This window comes from Eschrichtius robustus, chromosome X (genome assembly GCF_028021215.1).
Source record: "Eschrichtius robustus isolate mEscRob2 chromosome X, mEscRob2.pri, whole genome shotgun sequence".
Classification (NCBI taxonomy): domain Eukaryota; kingdom Metazoa; phylum Chordata; class Mammalia; order Artiodactyla; family Eschrichtiidae; genus Eschrichtius; species Eschrichtius robustus.
This window is the reverse complement of record NC_090845.1, coordinates 36,041,292-36,064,635: the sequence shown is the minus strand read 5'-3', so window position 1 is coordinate 36,064,635 and position 23,344 is coordinate 36,041,292. Positions and strand designations below refer to the sequence as shown.

The following is a 23,344-nucleotide window of genomic DNA, read 5'->3' as shown; positions in this document are numbered from 1 at the left end:
CCCAACACAGCCAATAAATAAATAAATAAATAAATAAATAAATAAATAAATAAATAATAAAGGCGAGTGCAATCTACCTCTTGGAAAAATAAAAATAAAATAAAAATAATTGTTTTAAGCCACTGGGTTTTGGAGTGGTTTGTTATTAAACATTAGCTGACTGACACAACTGCCCCCTCCACCTTAGCTGGTAGCATTGAATTCACCAAAGCAGAAACCTGAAGTCATTCTTAATTCTTCTGACCCACTTGCACCTGCACATTCTAACAGTCCTTAGGTCTTGCAAATCTATGTTTTAAACGTGTCTTGAATCCAAAACCCCTCTCTATTCCTGTTGCCACTTCCCTTCATATATATTGGTTCTGTTTCTCTAGAGAACCCTGACATCCTCTAAATGCTATCTCCTAAATAACTTTAAAATCTCTCCCTTTCTCTTTATTTCCAAAAGTTCTAAGGTTGGGAGTTTGTATTTACTTTCACATCTAAACAGGTATTTTGTAAGAAGAGAACTGGGCCTCTTACTTAGATGCCACTTTTCTTTGGTGTATACTGATGTTCCAAACTTTTAAATTTTTAATTCATCACAACCATTTTTCTTTTCATTTATGGATCCATGACTTGTTTTTATCCTATGAAATTCTTTCATCCTCTAAGATGTGATCAATCTGTACCTATTCAGGTTTTTCCATTGTTATTGTTCTACTCAGGCTCTTTACCTCAGAGTCAATTTTGGTAACTGCTATAAAAGTAAAATTAGTAGTACACATTGGATGGATAATATCCATCATATGTACCACTAATTAAACAATTCAAAAACTTCAATTCACCTGACAATGAACACACAAATCCAAGGTATGTTTCCAAACGTCTTTATACTTTCATAGCCTAAAAAGCTCTCAGAAAAAGTACTTATTTTGTTTGGTCAAAAGCCAATATTTAGTACATTTAAATTACTAACTTTTGTAATACAACTATTATTGAGTAAGCTATTCTAAATGACAACCAACTGAACACACATCACACATTAAAGGTAATTTCAATAATTATTAGAGCCACCAAAAAATCAACACAATGGTCTGAATTAGGAAAGCATTACATATCTCCTGGTTATAAACAGAATTCCAAGTACAGCTTCTGAGGACTGAACGCATATACGAAAACTTCAGAAAGGAAAAAGTAAATGAAGATCTACTCTGCTTTACATGCTGAGTGTTCCTGAAATGCACTACAGTTGACCCTTGAGTAACATGGGGGTTAATTTGCACATAGCTTGCCTGCCCTCTGTAACCATGGTTCCTCTGCACCCGCTGATTCAACCAACCATGACTCTGCAGTACTACAGAATTTACTGTTAAAAACATCTGCATGTTAAATGGAGCCAGGAAGCTCAATCTCACATTGTCCAAGGGTCAACTGTAATTCAAATATGTGTTACCAAATGATATTTGAAAGTCCTCCTACATAAAAGAGCTCTTCCGAAAATACTCTGAGCAAGTAATTATTCCTTAAAATTACATACACATGGGACTTCCCTGGTGGCGCAGTGGTTGGGAATCTGCCTGCCAGCGCAGGGGACACGGGTTCAAGCCCTGGTCTGGGAAGATCCCACATGCCGCGGAGCAACTGAGCCCCTGCGCCACGACTACTGAGCCCGCGCGCCTAGAGCCCGTGCTCCGCAACAAGAGAAGCCACCACAATGAGAAGCCCACGCACCTCAACGAAGAGTAGCCCCCGCTCGCCGCAACTAGAGAAAGCCCACACGCAGCAATGAAGACCCAACACAGCCATTAATTAATTAATTTAAAAATAATAAAAACAGGAGGTAAAGGGAGAGAGGGAGGGGGAAAGAAAGACACTGAGAATGAATGGACACAGATGGAAAATTCTTATTTTGTGGGTTAAGGATCCAGTTCAGCTCCATAGATCTTCAACTTCCTTTTCTATTCAAACCAAAGCTTTAAGGCATTTTGACCCTATGAACAATGGTGAAATATAAAAGAATGAAAAATTCAAGGCAAATAAGGGTTTGCTGAAAGCCGGCCTTTAAAGCCAGCCATGGGTTGATTCATGCCAAGATGCAAGGTGAGGCTGTTACTACTGGTGAGAGGCAGCACCTGAGAACGGAAATATTTTCGACTTTGGTGTGGCTGCAGAATGACCAACAATGTGATGTTTATCACCTGTGCTTCGTACAGGGACATTTTCAATGAGGGAAAATTTCCCAATACAGGATGTCCCTAAATAAGTTTCTCTACTCACTTTCCAAAGAAGTCTCCAAAAATATGCACAAAAATGTCTCCCTAAACAGGTCCTTTAAATTCTACAGGCTCAGTAAAAGATACCTTACCATCACTTGCTGCTTTAAAAATGAAGTGGAAATTGTACACACGGATTAGGTAGGCCCTTCTGACATACTCACCCAATCATTTGTCAGAAATATTGTGTAGAAAAACCCAGGCAGGATTATAACCCAATTCCCTTCCTTAATGGAAGACAATGTTTTGAAACAATAATAAAGCAAACCCATATCACATATGTGAAAATCATTAAATCCACAGATTTTCCATTTGTGTCGGGGAAATCCCTGAATTTGTGATGCCCATCACACAGATACCTTTCTAATGCTTTATAGCCAACATCCAGTGTGTACCTCATTCATGTGATCATGGGAGGATGACGAGAAATAACAGGAGTACACTGGTACTCAATCCACTGTATTCATTTTCTATGGCTGTTTAACAAATTACCATAAACTGAGTGGCTTAAAACAACCACCATTTATTACCTCACAGCTCTGTAAGTCAGAGGTCTGGGTGGACTCATATGGGTTCTCTGCTCTGGGTTTCATTAAGACTGAGATCATGTTGTGGGCTAGGCTGGGCTCTTACCCAGAGGCTCTGGGGAGAATTTGCTTCAAACTAAAATTCATTTACTTTGTTGGCAAAATCCATTCCCCTGAAGTTGTAGGACTCAGGTTCCCATTTCCTTTCTGGCTGTCAGCTGAGGGTCTCCCTCAGCTCCTGGAGGCCACCTGCGTTTCTTATCAAGTGGTCCCCTCCATCTTCAAGGCTAGGAACAGTGTGTTAAATCTCTCATGTTCTTCCTCAAAAAACTAAAAATAGAGTTGCCATATGAGCCAGCAATCCCACTCCTGGGCATATATCCAGAGAAAACTATAATTCAAAGAGATACATGCATCCCAATGTTCATAGCAGCACTATTCACAGTAGCCAAGACATGGAAACAACCTGTCCATCGACAGATAAATGGATAAAGAAGATGTGGTACATATATACAATGGAATATTACTCAGCTATAAAAAAGAATGAAATAATGCCATTTGCAGCAACATGGATGGACCTAGAGATTATCATACTAAGTGAAGTAAGTCAGAAAGACAAATATTATATGGTATCACTTATACATGGAATCTAAAATATGACACAAATGAACCTATCTACGAAATAAAAACAGAATCACAGACATAGAGAACAGACTTGGGGCTGCCAAGGGGGACGGGGGTGGGGGAGGGATGGATTGGGAGTTTGGGATTAGCGGATGCAAACTATTATATATAGAATGGATAAACAACAAGGTCCTACTGTATAGCACAGGAACTATATTCAATACTCCATGATAAACTATAATGGGAAAGATTATGAAAAATAATACATATATATATATAACTGAATCAGTGTGCTATACAGCAGAAATTAACACAACATTGTAAATCAACTATATTTCAATAATTTTTTTAAAAAATCTTTCTAATGTTCTGACCTCTCTTCTGCCCTTCTATTCTACCACCAACTGAAGAAAGTTTTCTGCTTTTAATAGCTCATGTGATTAGATTAGGCCCAATCTGATAACCTACCTTTTTAAGATCAACTGTGTCTTATAACACAACAACAGGAGTGACATCCAAATATATTTACAGGTCCTGGAGACTGAGACCTGGAATCTTGGGGGCCACTTCTACCTACCTGCCTATCACATCTATCAATGTACACACTGACACATACTGTCCCCTTGTGGGGACAATTCACTAGTACAACATAGATTATTTCCACTGTTGGGTAAGGAACAGCATTCTAAATGTCCAATGAAGGAAGCCTCAGCTTCCTGGAAGACCATAAAAATATGCCCCCCATAATTTGGAGGATACTCAATCAGCCACAGCCCTCACAATACCTAGCTATCAATACATGGTATCCAGACCTCCAGGGGAAGGCAGACTGATACAAAAGAGATGACCAACCTAGACATAAGGGTGCTTTCTTTTTAAAGTCATATGAATTGTATACACTCTCCATTGCCTCGGCCTTTAGATGCTAATTTGGGCTCAATAAATGATCTTGAGATTTGAGGGGTAATCAGCCCATTAATTTTCACAACATATATCTAAATGAGAGTTATTGGAACAAGATAATGTGTATTCTAAAAGTTGTATAATTTTCCCAGTTTTTAATATATGTGGATGTAGCAGATTATGTTTTCTAAAGATAGCCCCAATGATACCTCTAACACATATGCTCTTCTGTCAGTTTTTGCTTCATGTATCTTGGGGCTCTGTTGTTAGGTGCATATATGTGTTTATAATTGTTATATCTTCTTGGTGGATTGAGATTTATCACTGTAAAATGTGTTTGTCTGTTGCTACAATTTTGTCTTAAAGTCTATGTTGTCTGATATTAGAATAGTTGACCCAGCTCTCTTTTGGTTACTGTTTGCATGGTTTCTCCATCCTTTAACCTTCAACCTATTTGTGACTTTAAAGTATGTCCCTTGTGGCCAGCATACAGTTGGATCATTTTTTTATCCATTCTGCCAATTTCTGTGTTGTAATTGGAATGTTTAATCCATTTACATTTAATGTGTTTACTGACAAGATAAGATTTATTCCTGCCGTTTCACTATGTATTTTCCATATGTCTTATGTCTTTTTGTTCTTCTATTCCTCCACCACTGCCTTTTTTGTGTTAAAAGATATTTTTTAGTGTACCATTTCACTCCCTTATCATTTATTTTACTATATTGCAGAGTTATTTTCTTAGTGGTTGCCCTTGCGATGACAATTATCATCTTAACTTAAAACAATCTAGTTCAAATTAATACCAACTTAATTACAATAGTATACAAAAACTGCTCCAGGGACTTCCCTGGTGGCGCAGTGGTTAAGAATCCACCTGCCAATGCAGGGGACACGGGTTCAATCCCTGGTCTGGGAAGATCCCACGTGCTGTGGAGCAGCGAAGCCCATGCACCACAACTGCTGAGGCTGTGTTCTAGAGCCCACGAGCCACAACTGCTGAGCCCACACACTGCAACAAGAGAAGCCACTGCAATGAGAAGCCTGCACACCACAACAAAGAGTAGCCCCCGCTCGCCACAACTAGAGAAAGCCCGCGCACAGCAATGAAGACCCAATGCAGCCAAAAATAAACAATATTTTATAAGTAAATAAATAACTGCTCTAATTTTTCTCCATTCCATTCTTCATCCTTTGTCCTGTTATGGTCATACAAATTACAGCTTTATACATTGTCTGCCTGTCAACACAGAATTATAATTATTGCTTTATGCAACTGTCTTTCAAATCAGATATGGTAAAAGAGAGTTACAAACAAAAAATACATTTACGTTGTCTTTTACATATTTACCTATATATATATTTACTGGTGCTTTTTTTTCCCGGCTGTGCCAGGTCTTAGTTGTGGCACACAGGATCTTCAGTTGCGGCATGCGGGATCTTCAGTTGCGGCACGCGGAATCTTTAGTTGCGGCATGCGGGAATCTTCAGTTGCGGCATGTGGGAATCTTCAGTTGCGGCTTGCGGGAATCTTCAGTTGCAGCTTGCGGGAATCTTCAGTTGCAGCTTGCGGGATCTTCAGTTGCAGCATGCAAACTCTTAGTTGCAGCATGTGGGATCTAGTTCCCTGACCAGGAATCGAACCCAGGCCCCCTGCATTGGGAGTACGAGTCTTAACCAGTGGACCACCAGAGAAGTCCTACTGGTGCTCTTTATTTTTTCGTGTGGATTTGGGAAACTTACTAGTGTCCTTTCATTTCAGTCTGAAGGACTCACTTTAATGCATCTTGTTGGGTAGGTCTGGTACTGACAAATCCTCTCAGGTTTCCTGTTATGATTATGTTGGTATGCTTGGTGGTGTCCCACAGGTCTCTTAGGCTCTGTTTATTTTTCTATTGTTTTTTGTTTGTTTTTGCTCCTCAGACTGAATAATCTCAATTGACCTATTTTCAAATCCACTGATTCTTTCTTCTGCCTGCTCAAATCTACTGTTGAGCTCCTCTACTGAATTTTTCATTTGTTATTGTCTTTTTCAACTTGAGAATTTCTATTTGATTCTTTCTAACAATTTCTCTCTTTATTGATGCTTCTTCTTTTTGGTGAGACACTGTTCTCATACTTTCCCTTAGTTCTTCAGATATGGTTTCCTTTAGTTCCTTGAATGTATTTAAAATAGCTTATTACAAGTGTTTGTCTAATAACTCCAACGTCTGGGCTTCCTCAGAGATAGTTTCTAATTACTACGTATTTTTCCCCTGTGGATGGGCCATACTTTCTTCTTCCTTTGCATGCCTCATAACTTTTTTGAAAAACTGGAAATTTTAAATAATATAATGTGGCAACCCCAGAAATTAATTTCTCCCCTTCCTTAAAATTTGTTGTTTGGTTACTTTTGTGAACTTAACTCTGTGAAGTCTGAATTCTTTGTCATATGTTGCCACTAAAGTCTCTGCTTTGTTAGCTTAGTGTTCAGCTAATGATTGGACAGAAATTTCCTTAAATGCCTAAAACCAATATGTCTCCTAATCCTTGTTGAGGGGCTCTGTGCACATGTCAGGCATGCCTTCAATACTCAGCCAGACAGTTTACAACTTTACCTTAGCCTTTATTTCCTGTTTGCACAGTGACTTAAGATTAGTCAGACATAAGAGCATAGAGTTTTCTCAGGTTTTTCCTGAGCGTGTACACAGCCCTATATATGTGTATGACCTGAAAAATTCTGACATATTCAGAATTTTAGAAAAGTCCCCTATGGACATCTCATGCCCCAGTTTTTCCATTTACATTATTTGGTTAGCCTATTGTTTGCCCCAAATTGTTGTCTACCATGTCAGGTAGCCACAAAGTTCAACAACTGTCTCTGATTTTTTTTTTTTTTTTTTTTTTTTTAGCAAATGCTCTGAAGAAAAAGCGTTGCACACTGAGCAAGCTCCAAGTCAAGTCAGGTCAAATAAAGACAGCCTGGAGAGTGGAGTCTTCTAGGCAACTACCACACAGGTCAAATAATGATAATTCGCTGGGAATGTAACTTTGTAAGTGCTCCAACTCTGTTCTACCCCTTCTGGTGGCTGCCAGGATACTGCTTTTCACTCTGATTATCATCTATTGGTTTTCAAGGCTACTATGGAGCTGAAGAGAAGGGAGGAGGAATATGGAAAATTAAAATACCACAAAGCCCACTGTTCTTACTGAGATTCAGGCATTGTTCTTGAATAAACCCTCCCTGGATTGTTGCAAGCCTTTAGTTAATTGCCAGAGTCCTGAAAAAGTTGCTTCTGACAATTTTTGCCAGTGTTCTCACTGCTTTTCTGGAGGAGATTTTCAGAGGTCCTTTCTCTGCCATGTTCACTGACATCTTTTCCACATGCTCTTCTACAATGTGATATTGACACTGCCCCACTAAAAGGTGGAGTCTGTATCTCCACCCCTTTGAATCTGGGCAGGCCCTGTGACTGCTTTGACCAATAGAATCAGTGGAAAGAATGCTATTCCGGTTCCACTTGTAGGCCTTAACTGGCCAGAAAGCTCCGGTTCCTGCCACTTAGAAGTCGGTCACCCTGTAAGAAGAGCAACTACCCTGAGACCACCATGCTGTGAGAATCTCAAGTTATATGAAGGGGCCTTGGAGAATCATACAACATATGGAAAGTGAGAGGCCAAAAACCACTAAGATACTAGACATGTGAGTAAAAAAATTCCTTCTTGGAAGCCAATCTTCCAGTCCCAGCTATTCCAGCTCACACCACCTGAACCAGAGACAATTACCCTGCTGAGCCCTTCCAAAATTCCTGTCCCACAAAACAATAAGCAAAATAAAATGGTTGTTATAGATACATGTGTATGCATAACTGAATCACTTTGCTGTACACCTGAAGCTAACACAACATTGTTAATCAACTATACTCCAATATAAAATAAAAAGTTAAAAAAAAATAAAATAAAATGGTTGTTTTAAGCCACTAGCTTTTGAGGTACTTTGATATGTGGCAGTATAACCAAAGTGGTGGATAACTAAATCCAGAGACAGGCAATTCTGTTGTGATGGAAACCACAGACTCTGTGACTGCCACTGCTGCTATTCCAGCACTCCCAGTGGGTGCTTTCATTATGAAGCCTTTGACAATTACTTATATGCTCCACTTTTCAGTGGATTTCTAGCAGGAATGTCACCATGTTTTTTCCTAGATATTCTCTACTTTTTCCTCCATAAATCTAATGTCTTCCCGATCTTCAGGTTTTCGGAGAGACAGTCAATTTCAGTTTTGAAGACATGGAAAGGTTTATCCATCATCTCTTTAAAATAGAGCCCCCTACCTCCTCCATTTTTCCTCAACCTCTACACTTCCTGTGTTACACCATCATCACTCCCCCCAGTTACAGCAATACCAGTAAGCGTCTCCTTACTCCTTCCTTCTCTGGGAATCATATGTTTACTGTTTCATGCTTTCCCACATGTGCATTATAAAGACTCTGTGGAGACAATGTGAGGCCCTTTATGTCCCAGGGAAGATTTTATGTTCAGAAAAGGCCAGTTACTGTTATCTTAAATTTTTTTAATTAATATTCAAATTACTAAAGTCACATTGAGCAACCTAGCCTTCCTTTACATGTTCGAGATCAATTTGAAAATCCTATTATCCTATTTATAAACGTAGTAAATTTTAAGTCGCTGACTAGTAAATATTTGGTTAATATTTAGTCAATTCAAATTGAATAGACTGAACTCCTTAAACAATCAGTCCTGTTTATAATCAGTTAATTCACTTACAAGATTTAAATTACATTCATTAATGTATTATATTCAAATTCCTTTTTAAGCATTTCAAATGCATGACCTAAAAGTAAAAGCTTCATTCATTCAGTGAGTCAGTAAATTTTTTGAACACATTCTATATGCCAAGCACTTTTAAGGTGTTCTGGATACAGCAGGAAGCAACACAAAATTATTACCTTTATGGAAAGTACACTTTAGGGGTAAAACTAGTAATTTTAAAATATATAATATAATGCCAGATAGTGATAAGTGCACTAAAGACGACAAGGTAAGGAGATACCGTCATCATTTTTTAATAGCCTGGTCAGGAAAAGCCTTTCAAGAGAGCTAACATCTAAGAATAGCACTAAATGAAGTATTTTAATAAGTATCAAATCCTAGAAAAATCTAAAAATTCAATTTAAAAATATAATGAGCCTCAAGCTCTCTAGACCTTCAGTATTGCTTACTTAAGTAATCTTACACCTTTCGACTATGAATCAAAAGGTTAAAATTAATGACAAAATTATACATTTGAAATTGGAATCACAATCTAAGTCTGTCACATTCCCTAACATGTCCAATTCTCCTCAATATCACAAATACATTAAATACCAAATATAGAGAAATTATTGGTACTAAACATTAATACTAAGGTTAGACTGATTGCATTACTGGTCCCAATTCTTTACTCATTTCTGTATCCATGCCTTTTGTCAAGTGACTTTGCAGCTTCTCACAGCAAGAGACAGAATATCTTTTCCTTCCCCTTGATTCTGAGTCCAGGCACATGCCTTGCTTTGGACAATGGAGTGTTAACAACCATGAGACAAGTAGAGGCTTGGAAAAGTACTTGTTCTCTTGCATGTCTACCATCATCATGATACTATGCCTGGGCTAGCTTGTTGGAGGATGAGGGACACGTGGAAGAAAGTGGTGCTGTGGTATTGATATGTTGTGGTTGTTACACAGCATTATAGTAGTGACAAATAACTGATACAATCCTTACTTTTTTCCTATATATTCCCTGGTTTGGAAATATACTTACCAATTAAGACAAAACATTTTCATTTTAAGTGAATTCAGAGTACATTCCTATATTTATCAGGATTAGGTTCACGTACAGAAGCAGCTAAAAAAGTAAAAATGTCTTTACCCTTAATGTAAAAGTCTAGACAAAGGCAGTTAGGCTGGTACAACAGTTTCATGGTATCAGGGGCCCAGACTCCTTCTATCTTGTTGCTCTACTATTGGTCACTTCATTGTAAAAGATGACTGTTCCATATCCAGCCACCATGAAGGAAAAAAGAAAACAATAAATATATGTCCCCAACAGTACATTTGTTACCAAGAGATGCATTAAAGTAGTATTTTTTCTCCCATACACAAAAGCTCAGGTGTCCCAATGATAAATTGTCCTCGCCCTGGAGGTTACAAGCACAAACTGCAGGGAGCTTTTAAAGTAGCAATTTTGGTCTGGCTTCACGTATTCTAAAGCACCATTTGATTGTTAGGCAGGATAACGATACTGTATCATGTTAACTTATCACTTAAATTCTACCTTCCAAATAAGAAATAAGATGGCTTACCACAAAAAAAGAAAAATCACTAGCTCTAAGTTAAGGTTTGAGCCAGACCTCAGCATTTCCATTGTGCCTTCTCTGAAACTATTTTTGAAAGTATTCTAAAGTTGTTTAAAGGATTAGCCATACTTTTAGACCTTTTTTTTTTTTTCACTTCCAATAAAAGTTAGGATGACACAACCAACGATGGGAGGTGGAATCCAGGGGAAGCACAAGATAACACATAAGGAGTACTTCTGAATTAATTCTGCCCGTTTTGTAAAATTGCACACAATCATCTCCCCCATTCACATCCAAACAGGTATCAGTCTCGGCTGTCTTTGTTTACCTGCTTTGGTCTCTCATAAGGATCAGTAAGACAGGCGGATCAGTTATCCTAGGAAGAGTTGGAGTCAGGGAATAGTTCTGTTAGGGAACCATTGACTGAAACCGCCCGCCCTGGCCAGGCTCAATAATAACCCCTGGCCAGGCTCAATAATAACCGCTTGCATGAGTTATCTCACAGCAGGAGGTCCCGATAAGGAACACCAAATTGCCACCAACCAGAAGAATTCGGGAGGGGCCAAAAGGAGGGAGGAGATACCAACCCATAATATGTCTCGCCAACCTCCCAGAAACCCTCACGCTGGAATCCATCTTGGCTGAGAGATGCGTGCGCCACCAGGAAGGACCCTGAGTCAGACCAAATGTGGGCACGAGCAAGATGATTGGCCAGAGACAACCCAGAAAGCTAACATCACCACCATAAAACCTGAGACTGTGAGCCACGTGGCAGAGCAGTTCTCCTGGGTTCCCTTACCCTCCTGCTCTCCCCTTGAGCGCCCCTCCCCAATAAAGTCTTCTGCTTTATCAGCACGTGTGTCTCCTTGGACAATTCATTCCTGAGTATTAGACAAGAGCCCACTCTCAGGCCCTGGAAAGGGTCCCCCTTCCAGTAACAGTTCCACTGCCTTTCACATTGGCATGCATTTTCCTCTGCTTGCCATCCCTTGGGAGTTTCTAAGGTGAGGGAATAAAGTTGAACAGTTAGAAATTTTGGAACTGAGTTATAAGAGTCCATCTCACAAACCAGGTTATTTCTGAGACTCATCAAAGAATTCAAGGGTAAGGGATAATTTAGGGATTTAACTCTTCTCATAGGAGTGTCAGATATTAAAATGAAGAGTTCTGTTAACCAAATGGAACCACACACAGCGAGGCCAAACAAACTGAAACGTCGGAGTTTGGAGCAAAGAAAGGTTTATTGCAGTGCCAAGCAAGGAGAACAAGTGGTCCGTGCTCAAAACCCCTGAACTCCCCAACGGTTTTTGGGGAGAAGTTTTTATAGGCAAAATTTGGGGTGAGGGCTGCAGGGTATGTGACTTCCTTCTGATTGGTTGGTGGTGAAGTAACAGGGCGGTGCTCCAGGAATCTTGGCTCAGCCTGAAATTACCATCCTCCGCCTGGGTGGGAGCCTTAGTTCTGCACAAGAACTCAAAGATACTGTTATGTATATTCCTTCAGGAGAACCAGAACCCTGCCTCGAGGATGTACTATTGTATCCTGATTGATCTTCCTTTGTTTCTGCATTCCCTCACTTCCCTGATTCGAAACTGTTTGAATCTGCCCTTTGGAACTCAGGGAAGGTCTAGGAGGCTGAATGAAGCCTATTTCCTACAAAGAAGAAATGGGGGACTCGGAAAGGCTTTTGTGCCTAGGAGGGCTCCACAGGGTCCTGCTGGGTTTCTGTTCCAGAGTTTAAAAATATCCTTTGCCAGTCAAGGAACACATGCTAGTAAAGGAATTCATTGAATATTTCACAAGGGGGTTAAAATCAGTAGTTTTTAAGAGCTAGGTTTCTTGGCGGTGTATGTTAATTAAGGATCAAATCCAAAAGCAGCACTAGGGATAGGACAGAATAAGTCTTTAGGTCTAGATACAACTGGTTAAAACTGGTCTCATTTTTCACTGGTCAATAAAGAGATTTCAGTCAGGTCAAGTAATGGTCTAGTATTCTAGGTCATTCGAAGCTCATATTCTTTGACTGAACAGAATGCGTAGGACCACTTGTAGTGAAACAACATTTAGTTTTGATCTCTCCCAGGCAAATGCTACTGTCAATGGAAAAGTTTCCTTTCACATGCCCCACTCACCTAGGGCAACTATACATCTCAGTTTGCCTGGAAAAGTCTCAGTATATGCCTATCTATCATGCTGGCATAATTATTAACAGCAACCCCTATCATTCTTTTAAGTGTCCTGATTTGGTTGAGGTCACCTAACATTAAACTATTCCCCCAAACCAGAGAGCCTTGAACAAATCTCTCTAAAACTAAGATGCAAACTGGTGTGGACAAAGAAGAACAGTGCCTACCATTTCAGTCAACAAAGGATGGTGCAGCCATCAAGCCCTCAGTCACTGCAACCACCCCCCCAGTGGTGCACCCTGAGGGGATTCAGGATGGAGAAAAACCAGATACTGGTCCTAGATAGTTAAGGTGCATATCAAAGCAATAACTTCAATAAGCCCAGACTCTTGTGTCTTCCCATACATAGAAAAGTGCTAAATTCATTAACTTGAGATGTCTGGTTTTCTTTAATTAGCAGTAATCTTTCGATGTTTAACTACCTGAGTTTTTTTTCTGTTGCAAAAACTCCTATACATCCTGGCTCCTCCCTTACCTCTTGGGAACAGTCCCTCAGTTATCTGAGAGGCTGTATTCCAGGCTTAAGTCCTCAGTAATGCCCCCAGTAAAACAAAATTCTCAACTTTTAGGTTGTGCACTTTTTTCAGTGGGCACTGGGAACCGTGATTGTGAATTTTTTGGTAAGTAGTCCAAATGCATGGAAGAGTTCCTGGAACATTTGGGAAATGAAATGGCATAATTGCTTTTGAGGTTGATTTAAATACACCTTTTAAAGCTTTACAGTGTGTAGACATATCCATCAGAAAGATTCCATAAAGAATTTGCATTGGGGCTTCCCTGGTGGCGCAGTGGTTGAGAGTCTGCCTGCCAATGCAGGGGACACGGGTTCGAGCCCTGGTCTGGGAAGATCCCACATGCCGCGGCGCAACTGGGCCCGTGAGCCACAACTACTGAGCCTGCGCGTCTGGAGCCTGTGCTCCGCAGCAAGAGAGGCCGCGATAGTGAGAGGCCCGCGCACCGCAATGAAGAGTGGCCCCCGCTCGCCGCAACTAGAGAAAGCCCTCACACAGAAACGAAGACCCAACACAGCCAAAAATAAATAAATAAATTTATTAAAAAAAAAAAAAAGATTTTGCATTTATTTATGTGAGGATAAATGGTGTCAAGAGACTTCTGTTCAGAAATATAACACCTCCACACTATTTACAATAGCCAAGACGTGGAAACAACCTAAATGTCCATCAACAGATGAATGAATAAAGAAGGTGTGATACATATATACAATGGAATACTACTCAGCCATAAAAAAGAACAAAATAATGTCATTTGCAGCAAAATGGATTCAACTAGAGATTATCATACTAAGTGAAATAAGTCAGAAAGAGAAAGACAAATACCATATGATATCACTTAATATGTGGAATCTAAACTATGACACAAATGAACATATCTACAAAACAGAAACAGACTCAGACGTAGAGTACAGAATTGTGGTTGCCAAGGGGGAGGAGGGCAGGGGAGGGATGTATTGGGAGTTTGGGGTTAGTAGATGCAAACTATTACATATAGAATGGATAAACAATAAGATCCTACTGTATAGCACAGAGAACTATATTCAATGTCGTATGATAAACCATAATGGAAAAGAATATATAAAAAAAGACTATATATGTATAACTGAATCACTTTTCTGTATAGCAGTAATTAACACAACATTGTAAATCAACTATACTTCAATTAAAAAAGACATAATCTGGGCTTCCCTGGTGGCGCAGTGGTTGAGAATCTGCCTGCCAATGCAGGAGACACGGGTTCGAGCCCTGGTCTGGGAAGATCCCACATGCCGCAGAGCAACTGGGCCCGTGAGCCACAATTACTGAGCCTGCGCGTCTGGAGCCTGTGCTCCCCAACAAGAGAGGCCGCGATAGTGAGAGGCCTGCGCACCGCGATGAAGAGTGGCCCCCGCTTGCCACAACTAGAGAAAGCCCTCGCAGAGAAACGAAGACCCAACACAGCCAAAAATAAAATAAATTAATTAAAAAAAAAAAAAAGACATAATCTTAAATTTTATTTAATAAATATTAAATGAAGAGACTTCCTAATATGGAATAACCTTCCCACCAGAATTTTTTTTTATTAATTTTTATTGGAGTATAGTTGCTTTACATTGTGTTAGTTTCTGCGGTACAGCAAAGTGAATCAGCTATACATATACATATATCCCCTCTTTTTGGATTTCCTTCCCATTCAGATCACCACAGAGCATTGAGTAGAGTTCCCTGTGCTGTACAGTAGGTTCTCATTAGTTACCTATTTTATACTTAGTAGTGTACATATGTCAATCCTAATCTCCCAATTCATCCCACCCCCACCTCCTCCCCCTGGTATACATACATCCGTTCTCTACATCTGTGTCTCTATTTCTGCTTTGCAAATAAGTTCATCTGTATCATTTTTCTAGATTCCACATATAAGTGATATTATATGATATTTGTTTTTTTCTCTTTCTGACTTACTTCCCTCTGTATGACAGTCTCTAGGTCCAACCGCATCTCTGCAAATTGCACAATTTCGTTCCTTTTTATGGCTGAGTAATATTCCATTGTATATATGTATCACATCTTCTTTATCCATTCTTCTGTTGATGGACATTTAGTCCAACCAGAATTTAAATCATTACATTAAATCTAGTCATTGTTATTACTCTCTAAAGATTTACCCACTGAATTTTTATTTTTAAAACTTTAAAAGGGAACACATGAAATCTCTATTTGACACTCTTCCGATATCTGGTAGAATCAAGGATAAGATTCTTAGGGATACATTAATATTCTAAATCTTGGCATATAATACAGCTTTAACTTTTGTATTACTGAAATATTCATCTTGAAAGTGCATATTTTACACTTTTTAAGTCATCTAATTTAAGAAACCAAACCTTTTATCTTACAAAAAACTTTAAAATACTACACTCACTTTTATATTATTTTTACTTTTGTATTCCTTTTCCAAAATAGTTTTTGGCGATTATGTTGGCACAATAAGCAGGAAATTGATTTAATTTTTTCTGAAACCGTGTAAATATAGCCAATAAAAACTCTATTATCTACTTTAAAAGAACAATGGGGAAAAAAAGGAATATAATACCTCCAATTATGTCATCTTTCATAGGTCAATGAGATTCAACCCAGGCTTCCTACAAGCAGAGAGAAGGTTTTGCTCTTTCTGAATTCTCCTCAAAAGAGAACATTTTCCAGAAAAAGAATCCTCCATAAGTGGTAAATCTGTCTCTGCAAGTCATAGCAGATACTGGCACCTACTGGTGGAAATGTGACAGACCACCATCACACAGAAACGACTGAGTCTGAGAGAGAGGAAAGAAACAAAGATCTAGAAATTACAAACATGAAATCAGGGATACCCCTGGCAGGAAATAAATCACCAGAGTTGAGAGAGATTGATAAGGTTCAAGGGTAGAGGGGGTTTCTGGAGACAGGCAAATAGTATGCAGGAAAAAACTGTAAATAGCTAAGAGATGACCATTACTGACAGACATGATGGAGATGCAAAACCTCAGTATCCAATGTACCCATGATGCCAACTCACTTGCCAAAAAGTTTTCGACGTTATCACAGAAGCCAATGAAAAGAAAAAGAACCAAATTTACTTTAAAATTTGTTTTAATCCCTACATTCATTCATCTAATAAATATTAATTAAGTGCTGGCTATATGCTAATCACTGTTCTAGGCCCCAGGGATACAGCAGTGAACTGAATGGCAAAGCCCCTGATCTTGTGGAACATACATTCTCTAAGGGGAAGGGGGGTGGACAGCCAGTAAACAAACAAGTAAATACGTAATATTTCAGATGATATGTGTTAGGGAGAAAGTAAAGTAAAAAAGAAGTTAGGGGTACTATGTTGGTATTTTATTTAGGGCAGTCAGGGAAGGCCTCGTGATAAGGTAAATTTTAAATATGTCATAAAGTTTTTATATCCTCAGAATGGAAGCTGTGACTTCCCACTTCTTCTTTGGACTATCCAATACATGTTCACACATTAGGGCACTTACATCTATTTGGCCTGTTTATGGAGCAACGGGAAAGACGACACCCGCTAGGTACCTACCATGGACCAAGTACTTTATATACTGTACGTGTCATCTCATGTAATCCTCACATCACCCTCTGAGAAATTATTGACCTCGCTGTATAAACGGGGACACTGAACTTCACTGAATATAAAGGAACACTCCAAGGTCATACAGTTGTTATGTGTCAGAGGCAGGATTTGAACCGAAGTCTGTTGAGATCCAAAGACATGCAAATAAAGTGGGATGCCCTAGGTAGCTACTAGAAAGTGCCAATCAGAAGAATCATACTGATCTTGAATGTTAAGTGCTGTAAATGGACTTTTTATCCACACCTCTCTTAGGGCACTCATGACTTCCTACCTTGTATTTATTTACATATACAATACGTATGTTGATTCTCCCCAGGAGGTGATGTAAGCTTTTTGAGAGTGGGATCTGGGTCTGAATCACCTTTGGTGTCTGGTAATATCTGACCCTTAGCAGGAACCTATTAAACACATGTCTTAAAAACTGGACTGAGTGGAGTTCCCTGGTGGCCTAGTGGTTAGGATTCTGGGCTTTCATTGCCATAGCCCAGGTTCAATCCCTGGTCAGGGAACTGAGATGCCGCAAGCTGCACAGCAGGAAAAAAAAAAAAAAGGACTGAATGAAATAAACTGAACAGCTTAGAATTAAGTCACTAAATATTAAGTCTTTCCTCAGACAGTAATGTTTTTCAAACACCACACTAGAAAAAAAACCATATGGTAACTAAGAATGTCACTTGCTTCCATCCGGTAATTAACAAAGAGCTAAACCAGAAGCACTTAAAAAATAGTATCTGCACGTGAAATTCACAGTATTGACTAAGTGGGCTTAAGTGTTCTTTGAATCAAAGTCTTGACTGGTGCTGCTGGTGGATTTGATTTTGTTTTGTTTTGGAACACATGGAACTCCACCTACTGCTAGGCACATGAGTTCTGTGAAATTTGGGGGAATTAGACCTGTGGAGTTAGGTCTCAGGTGTTCTTGAGAAGGTGCACGGTGGTTTGTTTTTATACTTTAAGTTTACCTTTCTTCCAGATTCCATAATCATATTCACCCTTTGTAAACCACTGGACAAGGGGACAAAGAAAATGCTGTCTTTGAACCCGTAGCCATACTACTCTTCAGAGTAGAACCCCAAAAGTGTTTCTTTCCTTCTTGAAGACACTACTTTGGGGAGTGTTTGTAGCCAAGCAGGTGGAAGAGTATGACACACAGACAACTGGACAAGTGGGAGAAACCCAGGAGCTGATGCTTCCATGTGAGGGACAATGGATTCTGTAGGATGATGGACAACGGTGTTTTTTATGATCCCCAGGATCCATTTGGCAAAGCTCATAATGATCGTAAAGGGCTTTTGCTTCTGGCATGGAGGAGAAGAAAGGATTGAGGATATGAAAAGGATGACTCTTACGGAAGGGGCATAGGTGGGCCTCTGCAGCACAGATGCAGGACAGTTTTCTGGGAGCAGGGTTTTGAGAAAGAGGCCCTTGTCCACAGTGTGGGGATGGGAGGGGTGAGAGACAGGCAGCAGCATGGAGACTCAGTCACTAGGCAGCAGAGGTGACTGGGAGAAAAGCTGATACCTGTGATCAGCTAAGTGAGGGGACAAGAGACAACCAGGACAAACTTGTGATACATGTAATGACACTCAGGGCTCCTGGAGCATACCGGAGGAGAAAACTGACTCCCGGCATGGCAAATAACCATGTTCCTTCCTGGCTTCTTAAAGGGAGAGGCAATGCCATGCCTCCGCCAACCTCTGAGGACTGAAGAATTTAGACACATTTGTTTCACATCATAGAAGAGGGGCCTTTGTTTCCAAGGGTAATAAAGGCTGTCGCCAGAAGGCACATGAAGTAAGAATAAATGTGTACAGATGGAAAATGCATTAAGCAGTCCCAGGTAAGGCACAGCACAAAGTGGAAAAAGATTTTGTATTTAAACACTCCATAAAGTATATCCACACTCAAAAAAAAAAAGAAGGACATCCACACTTTCCCTAGGCTAATATTTACTTATGTTATTACTTCAGACTCTCCCCTTTAAAATGGACCGTCAACTGTTAAATCCTTTAACCTAGAGGCTTTAACCTAGAGGCTTTCCACCCAACATCATTTTGGAAAACTTTGGAAATTTGATTTTTCGTGTTTGAGATGATTGATGAGGTGATGGCGCGGAGGAAAGGTTTGGCTAATGTGTTTTGAAGTGAATGTCTCAGCTATGAAACTCACAAAGCCAGAAAAGGATTGTTGTTCCCCCAATGAATAAGAAATGATAGCAACAGGAAACAAGCAACAGTCATAAAACAATAAATTAAAACAAATCATAAATTGGTAGCTCATTGTCAGCGTGACTCACTCCTTTTCCTTCCAACTAGTCATTATATTAACAAAAGAAACAAAGTAACCCTGAGCATCTAGACTCTTGGGTATCCATTTTTTCATTATCACTGTTCCTTCTCATATTTACTAACATGTTTATTTAATTCAATGAGGTGGAAGCAGGTAGCTTTCCAATCGACATAAAAGCTAGTTACACTGTGCTCTGTCATAAGGAAAGATAAAGGGCTACGGAAATATTGTGGCATAGAGATAACAGCTAAAACTTATTTAGTATTTACCAAGTGCCAGGTAAGAGAGGTAAAGTAACACACTCATTTTCTAACCAATAAATGGCAATAGCAAAATTCCAACCTCTGTGCTTTACTCAGTGTGGATTCACATCCTGGCTCTGCCTGTACTTGAAGATCAGATTTGATCTTAATGACATGGATGTTTCTGAAGTCCTACATTTTGTGGCCTTAGGGGAGTATCATACTTATATTCCTGCCATTTAATTCTTCCACCAAGAAGATGTCCTGGGAATCTCGGTAGCACAGAGAGAAAAACAAAAGTTGTTCCTGGATTAGCAATCCCTTCCATTTGCTGCTTAAATTTTCTAACTAGGGAAACGCTGAGGTTTACAGGATCATGTGATGGTCACCAAGCGGGCATCAGGAAAGGCAGTGCAGTGTTGAGGTTCACAGCACTGACTTGGGAGCCGGAATGTCCTAGCATGAATCTTGGCTCCTCCACTTCACAGCTTGTGACATAAGGTTACTTCATTTCTCCCTGCTTCAGTTTCCTTACCTCCAAATAGGAATAATAATGGCACCAACCTCCTAGGGCTCGTGTGAGGTTGAAATGAGATAATCAGCCAAGCCCACAGGCCAAAGGCCACACTGCTTTGGTACCCCATACATATAAAGCATAAGGAGGCATTTGGGACAGAAGACCAGTGAGACAAAGACCTTTCCTCTCCATTACTGGAGAGAAGTAATAAAGGAATCATGTGACCCTTTAAAAAATAAGACTTAAATCAGACATCAGAAATGCCAACGCAGGAAGCTCTAGGGAAACGCAAGGAATTTTGCTACCCAGACTCTAGCTTCATGCTGGAGGTCCAAGGCATCATATCCCATCAACTGAGGACTGATTATATCTGTATGGCACTGAGGTAGGGGCTGAGTATACACAGAATTACAAGTCAGTCTATTTGTATCCTCTAGAGGCTAACGTTATAGCTGTGAATAGACATCCTGGAGGCACAGAGGGCCTAGCTTAGATGCCAAAAGTATTGATGTGTTAGAAGTTCAGAGGAGGTAGTAGTGGGCAAGGGCTGAGCAAACCAGGAGAATTCTGGGTTTATAGCTAAGCTTTACCTTGGTCTAGGCTAGGCCAGGACTTGTATAGTAGACCACAGATGCACAGAGAGGGCCAGGGAGGTCCTCTAGGCAGGTCAAAAGGTACAGGCAAAGGTAGAAATGTATCACCAGTGACCGATTATACCAGTTGGCTGAGGGAGAAGATTCCATAGGGAGGCTAGTGGGAGATCCAGTGAGTAGGGTAGGTAGGGGCCAATCTGTAGAAGTAGCTTTTCCCTGGCCTAAGTCTTTTTTTTTTTTAATTTATTTTATTGAAGTATAGTTGATTTACAATGTTGTGTTCATTTCTGCTGTACAGCAAAGTGATTCAGTTATATATATATATATATATATATATATATATATATATATATATATATCCATTCTTTTTCATATTCTTTTCCATTATGATTTATCACAGGATATTGAATATAGTTCCCTGTGCTATACAGTAGGACCTTGTTTTTATCCACTCTGTATATAATAGTTTGCATCTGCTAACCCCAAACTCCCATTCCATCCCTCCTCCACCCCCCTTCCCCCTTGGCAACCACAAATCTGTTCTGTCTGTGAATCTGTTTATGTTTCATAGATAAGTTCATTTGTGTCATATTTTAGATTCCATATATAAGTGATATCATTCCTGGCCTAAGTCTTGATCCAAGTCTGGCACCTTTGTGAATAGAAGTTTCAGACCTTGTCACAAATATGTTTCGTTGTAACATACAAGGAAATTTACCTCAAAAAATAACAATAATAATGAGTGCCTACCACAAACTCCCAGGTAGCTGAGGGGATTATTATTCTGCATTTAGGTTCTCCATCAATTCACAAGGGATATTAAACCAAATGACTGAATATACAAAGTTATATGGGCCAAGTAGCATCTTGCCAATATCACAATATCTTTTGATCCTCCAAGTAAATGTCCTGGTCGTGTTGCCATAGTTGGGAATGTTTATAGACTATATGCTCTTCTAAAGCATGCATATATATATATATATATATATATATATATATATACACACACACACACATATATATATATACATATATATATGTGTGTGTATATATATATACACACACATATATATACATATATATGTGTGTGTATATATATATGTATATATATATATTCCTATACATATATTCCAATTCCTACTTTCATTGGTAACTAGTCAAGGATCCACATATTGACTATACAGCTAAATACTTCATTTTTCACCCAGGTGTACTAAAATTCCCCCCTTAAAATACTGCACAAATGCAGTATTTTTCGGTATTTGTACTGTTAGCAACAGCATGGTTTTGCCTATTAAATTAAACCGCAAAAAGGTCACCAAAATGTTTCAGCAAATATTTAGTTGGAACAAGGTCTTCAGAGGAAAAAAAAAAAAAGAATAAAGGTTTCATGTGGGTCAATCTCACAACTGGCACTTAACAAATAAATACACCTACACCCAAAGCCTTCTCATTTAATGGAAATGTCTTCTATCAATCAGTTAATGCCACGTGACCCAGACCAGACACTTCAGAGGGCCATTTTAGCTTGTGGTGGAAGTGAAGTTGGAGGGCAAGGGTGAGCTTCAAATCCATCAGCCCACCACTGTCACCCTTTGGGTATTTAGGATACTTAGGTCAAAGGAATTGGCATATGAATATAGGGTATGGACAGAGGCAGGGATATATTTCTTCCTTAACATCTTCTCTACACGAGAGTACGCATATGCTTTTCTATATGCCTTTCCTTTCGACTTTTCACTTATTACAGGGAAAGTGAAATGGGGTCAAACTCCTTGTTTACAGTATCCAATGTAATTAAAATATTGTTTCACCTGCAGTTATTCACATGCTACTCACCCTGCCAGATGCCAAGGGAGGAGAAGGCAGGGAGTACCTTCAGTCAACAGTATCAGAACCAAACTGCTTTCTTAGACCTAAGACTGCTATAGCAAGTCTGGTGCAGAGCAATTAAAGGGTCCAGGGCTCCTCCCCTCAGAATTTCAAGTCCTGGGAGTGTTGAACCCTGACTGTCCCTATGAGGTGATGGCAGACAATCAGGGGATCAGGATACTGAGTTCTTTTCTCTATGCCTCTGTGGCAGATACTGGAGAGAGACTCATTCACACTTATTCCAAACCCCTTCTAGCAGGTCTTCTTGCACAGCACAGGCTAGAAAACTTAAAAAAAAAAACAAAACACGTTTTCCAGACTCCCTTGCAGCTAAGGTTCCAGGTGTGATTTAGATTCTACCAGTCAGATGAATCCACAGGAGGACTGGAATGAGGAAGTAAACTTTGTGAGGGATAGCAGTGATTCTTGAAAGCAATGGTTGGAGGCATTTGGTTCCTCCAAAGAACACTGGTAAAGGTTCTTTCTGTTCTATTCAGGTGCTGAATACTACAAGGCAGCAGGAGTGAAGTTTCTGCTAGAAACATCCTGGGTGTAGTTGGCAGTTCTCCTAGTCAAATAACATCCAAACCAGGTTCTCTGGACCTCCTCGGGATTCTGTAAGCTACCGTATCAGTTATTCGTTGCAACAATAATGCTGCATAACAAGGCCAAAATTTCAGTGATGTACAAAAATAAGCATTTATTTAGCTCATGAATCTGTAGGGTTCAGATGGGCTAGACTGGGCTTGCTCATATATCTTGTGGTCAGCTGCGCTTCAGCTCACCCACATGTCTGGGCGTCAACTGGCTGAGAGCCCATCTAGGATACCTTTAACTGGGACAACCGGAATGACCTGGCTCTGCATCCCGTGTGTCTC

At 39.7% G+C, this 23,344-nt stretch overlaps 1 protein-coding gene across 6 annotated transcripts in view; it reads right to left on the bottom strand.

The window, feature by feature from the left end:
- The window catches only part of SYTL5 (synaptotagmin like 5), a 203,072-nt gene that overhangs the window by 166,424 nt on the left and 13,304 nt on the right, over positions 1-23,344 (bottom strand). The window lies entirely within an intron of this gene.